The sequence below is a fragment of the Octopus bimaculoides genome, chromosome 8 (assembly GCF_046866305.1).
Source record: "Octopus bimaculoides isolate indiv1 chromosome 8, ASM4686630v1, whole genome shotgun sequence".
Taxonomy (NCBI): domain Eukaryota; kingdom Metazoa; phylum Mollusca; class Cephalopoda; order Octopoda; family Octopodidae; genus Octopus; species Octopus bimaculoides.
In genome coordinates, this window is record NC_142935.1 from 40,789,722 (window position 1) to 40,797,221 (window position 7,500).

General features: G+C 37.2%; 1 protein-coding gene and 1 pseudogene across 4 annotated transcripts in view; one reads left to right on the forward strand and one right to left on the reverse strand.

Moving 5' to 3' along the window:
* LOC106884437 (uncharacterized) overlaps positions 1-7,500 on the reverse strand; it is a 304,622-nt gene that overhangs the window by 170,640 nt on the left and 126,482 nt on the right. The window lies entirely within an intron of this gene.
* LOC106883024 (histone H2A-like) lies at positions 3,916-4,622 on the forward strand (annotated as a pseudogene).

Genomic DNA, 7,500 nt, shown 5'->3' on the forward strand with positions numbered 1-7,500 from the left:
AGTACGTATGTATATGTATGCATATATACACATACATATACACACGTATTTGAATTTGTGAATTTCCCAATCACGTGATTAAGTGTATGCAATGTAGAACCTGCTGTGGTTGTTGTTGATTATTTGTGTCATCAACTGGCAAGTACTTTGTTCAGAGGAGCAAACCTGACCCATATGTGTGTGTGTGTGTGTGTGTGTGTGTGTGTGTGTGTGTGTGTGTGTGTGTGTGTGTGTGTGTGTGTGTGTAAGATTAGCTGCATCTATGCAAGCAAATGTTCTGCCTGTTCGTCGTCTTTTCATCCGATCATATGGAAGTATCTAAATGTGTATGTATGTAAATATGTTTGTATGCAGTAATGTATATATGTACGTACGTGCTTGGAACACACTGTCATAATTGAACTAGCTGTCAGCGCATGTATGTATGTATGTATGTATGTATGTGTGTTTGCATGTGTGGAGATGCAATGGCCCAGTGGTTAGGGCAGCGGACTCGCGGTCATAGGATTGCGGTTTCGATTTCCAGACCGGGCGTTACGAGTGTTTATTGAGCGAAAAGACCTAAAGCTCCACGAGGCTCCAGCAGGTGATGGTGGCGAACCCTGCTCTACTCTTTCACCACAACTTTCTCTCACTCTTACTTCCTGTTTCTGTTGTGCCTGTAATTGAAAGGGTCAGCCTTGTCACACTGTGTCACGCTGAATATCCCCGAGAACTACGTTAAGGGTACACGTGTCTGTGGAGTGCTCAGGCACTTGCACGTTAATTTCATGGGCAGGCTGTTCCGTTGATCGGATCAACTGGAACCCTCGACGTCCCAAGCGACGGAGTGCCAACAACAACAAATGTATGTATGTCTGTATGTATGTATGTATGTATGTATGTATGTATGTATGTATGTATGTATGTGTTTACTTCTTACTAATTTAGAGAAAATTTGACCGGCCACCTACTTCGTAGCAAGGTTGAAAAAGAAGGCGTCTTGCTTTTTTCGTCTTCCTTTAAATCTTTAAAAGATCTTGCAGATATTTATAGTCTCAGATATCGTGTTCATTTGTAGTGTAAGAATTAAGTAGTTACGTTCTCTCCCCAAGAACCCGACTAAAGCTATGCTTTGTCCCAGACGGATTAGTACGTACTCTGTTGCTCTAATAATAATATGTATTATTTCTTTACTACCCACAAGGGGCTACACACAGAGGGGACAAACAAAGACAGACAAACGGATTAAGTCGATTATATCGACCCCAGTGCATGACTGGTACTTATTTAATCGACCCCGAAAGGATGAAAGGCAAAGTCGACCTCGGCAGAATTTGAACTCAGAACGTAGCGGCAGACGAAATACCACTAAGCATTTCGCCCGGCGTGCTAACGTTTCTGCCAGCTCGCCTTTTTCTGCCAGCTCGCCTGTTGCTCTAATAATAATATGTATGAAACTGAAAATATCTCTTCGGCACTAGATTTGCAAACTCCCTTATCAATGGCTTTTTTGCTTGTATTTATCTAACCACATTGATGTCTAGAGGGCAGCTGATTTCTACATCAGCATATCTTTTCCCTGTAGTCCTACACAACAATATTTGACCGGTTGTGTTGTAACTTGATGGCTGTTTAAATTTTTAAGCTCCGCCTATATTCTTTTGACCCACCGGTCTCAATATAGTCGACTTCGTCCATGTATGTATGTATGTATGTATATATGTGTGTGTGTTTGTGTTTGTGTGTGTGTTTTCTTTTCTGTTTTTAATAATTTAAATTCTTTCTTTCAGGAAGGAACTCGTTTCTAAGAAATATACATAGTTGCATTTAAATTTAAATTTAAGAAAAGACTTGCATATTTTCACTGGTCCAGAAGCAGATTGTACGTGTGATGTGCAGGTTAGTTGCTGGATTTCTTTTTCTGAAAATCCTAGCTTATCACCTAGGCATTTTACTCACAGAATCAATTGCACCGATCATAATAGTTATAAGCGTAAACTTATAATCTGGATTTAGAAGCAGGAGGTTTCGTAATCTGGATTTAGAAGCAGGAGGTTTTGAAGACGTTGTCTGCAGCTAACCTCTTTCTCTTTGATTTTTAAAGAGGTATTCACACCACTATGACTGCTGGTCTCTATGACGGTAAATACTTTTTGTCTGTTCCAAACAACAATATCCGAACAGTTTACACTTGACAGATGTTCTAATGGGAATGTTCCACCGATATACCTTGCGTTGATGTTTGTGCACGTAATCAATAATTGAATTCCCTATATTTATATCAGGACAGTCTTTTTTCCACGAATGGCATCGTATACTGTTTTTGCGACAGCGCCGTGTCGTACAGGGAGGTAGTACTTTGATAATATTTTTGAGCAGTTGCTATTCTCATGTGTGATATCTTCCACAGAAATATGACATAATCTACATTTACGGTTGCATCTTTTAGCTATGTATGTATGTATGTATGTATGTTTGTGTGTTTATGTCTGCGTGTGTATATGTGTGCGTATGTCTGTAGGTGTATGCATTTGTTTGTGTATATACGAGTGTATGTGTATGTTAAAGTGTGCGTGCGTATGTGCGCGTAGTGTAGGCGGGACTTTTGAGCCATCTTCACGTCACTTACGACCGCAAATGTGACCTCTGAATGCAGCGTACAGCTTGGTTGTCATGTCTTATATGTATTCTGTATGCTAATGGACACTTCAATGCTTAACAAACGAATGATTATTGGTTTGTAGAAATCTTAATCCACATGTTCATATAAGAAAAAAAAACCCTGCATACACGCATGAACATAGTCGTATGAAACTGTCCGTTTGTTTTCAAGAAAACCTGAAATCATAGCAAACCTACCACCATATGTAAAGATTGTGGTTGAATCAAATGGGCTCCATGTGTACATTTGTCATAGTGGATCTTTCCGGGAAGATTTTCGTATAAAAACAGATAAAAATAACGAAATAAATGGCAGTAAAGTCCTGTTCACAGTGTAGTAAATAAGTACAGAACACAAATACACGCACACGCACACACGCGCCCTCCCGCACACACACACACACACACACACACACACACACACACACACACACAAGCACGCATCCGCGCACACACAATGGGGGAAGATTTACACTGTTGCCTACATTCAAAATATACATTTATATATACACAATTACATGCATTCATACATGCATAAATCCATCCTAACTACACACTCAACGAAAAAGTATAAGTACTTACAAGTATATGCAAAAATACATAGTTAAAAATATGGAAATGCACTTACAAGCATACGTTCAGATATATGCACAATAAATAGATATATGCATTCATACTTATCATTCGTACTAATGCAGTGTTGGGTGAGTAGAAAAATAGATATACATAAGATAACTTTAGAAAATGTATTGATTATAAGATAAACAAGTATAAAGGTGATGTTTTCAAGCACTAGGCATGTTCTTCACAATATTTGTATATACAATGGGGTGCTGAAAAGTTCCTGACCTTGTGTAAAAGAAAATATAGGAAGATCAGTTAATTATGATTTTATTCAACATATTTCTCTCTCAGATTCACTCACTTACTGCAGCGGTCCTTCGGTGTTTCTAAGCCTGTAAAAGAACTTGGAAGGTTGGGCCTCCAACCAGCTAGGAACTTTTCAGCCTTACCTCGAAAGCGTGTGCGTGTGTATGCGTGTGTGTGTGTATGTGTGTGTGTGAGTGTGTGTGAGTGTGTGTGTGTTTTAACTATTTTTTTAAAGCCAAAACAATGCCCGTTATAAAAAGATTAATTATACAGGCTGATGGTTAGTATTACTATTACCTGGTATTTCAGACCCCTTTTCGAGAAATCCAGAGAAAAAGTGCTGATAGCTATATTAGTCACTAATATAAAATATAAAACAAAAATGGTAAGATCGAAGTTGGAAGGTTGCTTTGTCGAGACTGACATCAACAATTACAATAACAATGAAATCAATAAAACTGTAAGATAGACATCAACATTGCAATTACAACCGATAGAACTAGTAGCCAATTCAACCCCAGTTCACACTTTTCCCATTCAACAGGGAATCATCCACATGGTATCTCAAAAAAGCTACACATAGCTGCCAAATTACCCTCAAATAAAACCTTATTGACGGATGTAATGTAATATCTAAGGATGATCTAATGCGCGTGTCCCTAGACATTTGCCAGCTATGTTATATATTGTGTCCGACACTACCTCATACTGCTTTCGCTGTTTTGTTGAAAACTAGTATGTCTGGTTGTGGTAAAGGAGTGAATGGGAAGAACAAGTGCCGTTCATCCCGTGCTGGAATTCAGTTCCCTGTCGCTCGTATCCACTGTCTTCTCCGTGAGGGAAACTATGGCCAAAATGTTGGTGTCGGAACTCCAATCTACTTGGTTGCTGTTGTTATACAATGTTTAACTGCCGAAGTGTCAGAATTGACAGGAAATGCTGCCAACCATAGCAAGAAATCAAGAATTATTCCCCGTCATTTGCAGTTGGCCATCTGTAACGACGAGTAATTGAACAAACTTTTGTCTGGAGTGACCATCACTCAGAGTGGTGTCCTTTCCAATAGCCAAGTTAATCTCCTCAAAAAGACCTACAAGCCTTCCAAGTAAGTGCCTTCTTGGCCATGATATTTTCTTGTAGTAACCGAGCATCGCTGGGACTTTTCCTAGTGCTTATATATATATATATATATATATATATATATATATATATATATATATATATATATATATATATATATATATATATATATATATATATATATATATATATATATATATATATATATATATATATATATGTTTGTATATGGGAGAATTTACGAAAAAAACAACAGACGAAGACAGGTGGTGTAAACAACAAATGGATGTATAAGTTTAACGCTCTGGAATAGAGAAAGTCTTAGACGTTTCGAGCTATCTATCTATCTATCTATCTATCTATCTATATATATATATATATATATATATATATATATATATATATATATATATATATATATATATATATATATATATATATGTATGTATGTTTATATGTGTGTGTGTGTGTGTGTGTGTGTGTGTGTGTGTGTGTGTGTGTGTGTGTGTGTGTGTGTACTAAAACATGATAAGCCAGAGATTAAGCACGTATGAATCGTGTATCAAGCAGAGTTTAATAGGGTCAACCACCTATCGATCGATATGTCTGAGTGGGTGGCATTGAGCAATTGAGACGAACATCTATCTTAAAACATCAGACATCGTGCGATGAAGCGAGGAAAATCAATTGGTAGACAGATCAATAAGTAGTTATAAAGATCGATATACATAATGATCTTGAGGTGCAGGTATGGTTGTGCAGTTAAGAAGTCCGTTTTACAGCCATGTGGTTTCGGGTTCAGTTCCACTGTGCGACACCTTGGCCCAAATGCCTTTTTCTATAGCCCTATGCCACTCGATGCACACACACACACACACACACACACACACACACAAACACACATATATACTCGTATATATACGTATACACACATACATATACATAGACACATATACATACGTACATACAAATATACATACATGCATACACATATATATAATGTGTGTGTGTGTGTGTGTGCGTGCGAGCGCGTGTTTTATGCATGTCTCACTGGGGCCGGTTTCGTTTGTTTACGCCTCAATAACAAAGCGGATCGGTAGAAAACAAATAAAATGAGTACCAGTCGATTTCTTCAACTAAGTCCTTTGAAGAGATGTCACTCCACAGCTGCAGTATGGGAAAAGCATGACCGCCGTCCTGGCTGCATTCCAGTAACTGGAGCAAATTAAAGAGATAAAAATATATATACATAGATAAATGTATTGTTATTGTTATTTAACGCCAGGCCAGCTCCCATTAAGCAGAATTATAGCCTTAGCGATTCCACCCATCCTATATTCAGTCAATGTATGTCGGACCACATTATACAAGGTAACTTTTCATTTAAGAATGCAGAGCTTAATTCTGCCGTTCCTAAGCAGGCCGAGCGATTTGGTAGAGGTCCTATCATTGGCTGTGGAGATATGTACTTATTAGTGTATCTGTATACGTATTATGCATATTATATCGTATCTGTATACGTGGGTGCTCTCGTGAAGGCGCGTGTCTACATTATTTGGTCTCGGAAGACTACTGATACGGAAAACATTAAAACAGATGTTAATTCAAACATGAAGGGAGATAGTAGGTTATGACAAGCTGAAAATGTAAACAAATACTGGCCTTACATATGGTGGGAAGTAACGCAAAACTTAAATGTCCATCGAATAAAAAGGAACGAGTGAATATAAATATGCAAAAAAAAAAGAAAGAAAAAAAAAAGAAGACTTCTAAGATAGTCTCGCAGAATTTATAACTGTGTCCTATGAACTTCGAATTATAACGCTATTAGAAATAGTCTACGAATATTGCTCGCTCCACTACTATTCTTTCTTTCTTTCTTTCTTTCTTTCTCTCTCTCTCTCTCTCTCTCTCTGTTTATTCATCATATTAAACGTTGGTGTGTTTATATATATATATATATATATATATATATATATATATATATATATATATACGTACATATATATACGTACATATATATACATATATACATACGTTCTTACATACACGTATACATATATATATATATATATATATATATATATATATATATATATATATATATATATATATATATATATATATGTGCGTGTCTGTGTATGTCTGTGTGTCGGTGTATGTGCGTGTCTGTGTCTGTGTGTCTGTGTGTCTCTGTGTCTCTATCTGTCTGTTGATGTGCGAAGAATGGAAAACAAGGGAAGTAATTGAGATGCGTTGTTTCATAGATACATTGATAAGACGTTTCAGACAGATGTTGAGAAAGATTAGAAGAAAAATAATACAAAATAATAACAACAACAACAACAACAACAACAATAACAACGACGATTACGATGATGATGATCAGGATGATGATAGTGGTGATGGTGATAAAACATCCGTCCTACGATGCCAGAGAAAGAAAGCTAGAAGAAAGAATGGGATCGAGAAAAGATAAGTGCTGTTTCTCTGAAGAAATGGGGGTGAGACATTAGCGGGGAGAAGAGAGAGAGAGAGAGAGAGAGAGAGAGAGAGAGAGAGAGAGAGAGAGAGAGAGAGAGAGAGAGAGAGAGAGAGAGAGAGAGAGAGAGAGAGAATAGCAGCAGCGGCCAAGATGGCGTTAATAAAGACGGTAGCAAGATTGGAAAGATACTAAGAATGTAATGAAAAAGAGATGGAGAGGTCAAAATAGTTTGTAATGTCTGCATTCAGAATTGTGTTGGTTTATTTAGAATCAAGTTCCGTTTATCTATTTGTTCTAATTTAGTTAGCCTGTTCGTTTGATATTTGATTAGTGGAATGCCAGTGAATTTGTTTAGTTACTACTTGGTTAACACTACTCTACGTATTAACCAACTCCGCCTTCGCTCTATGACGTCATTAGGT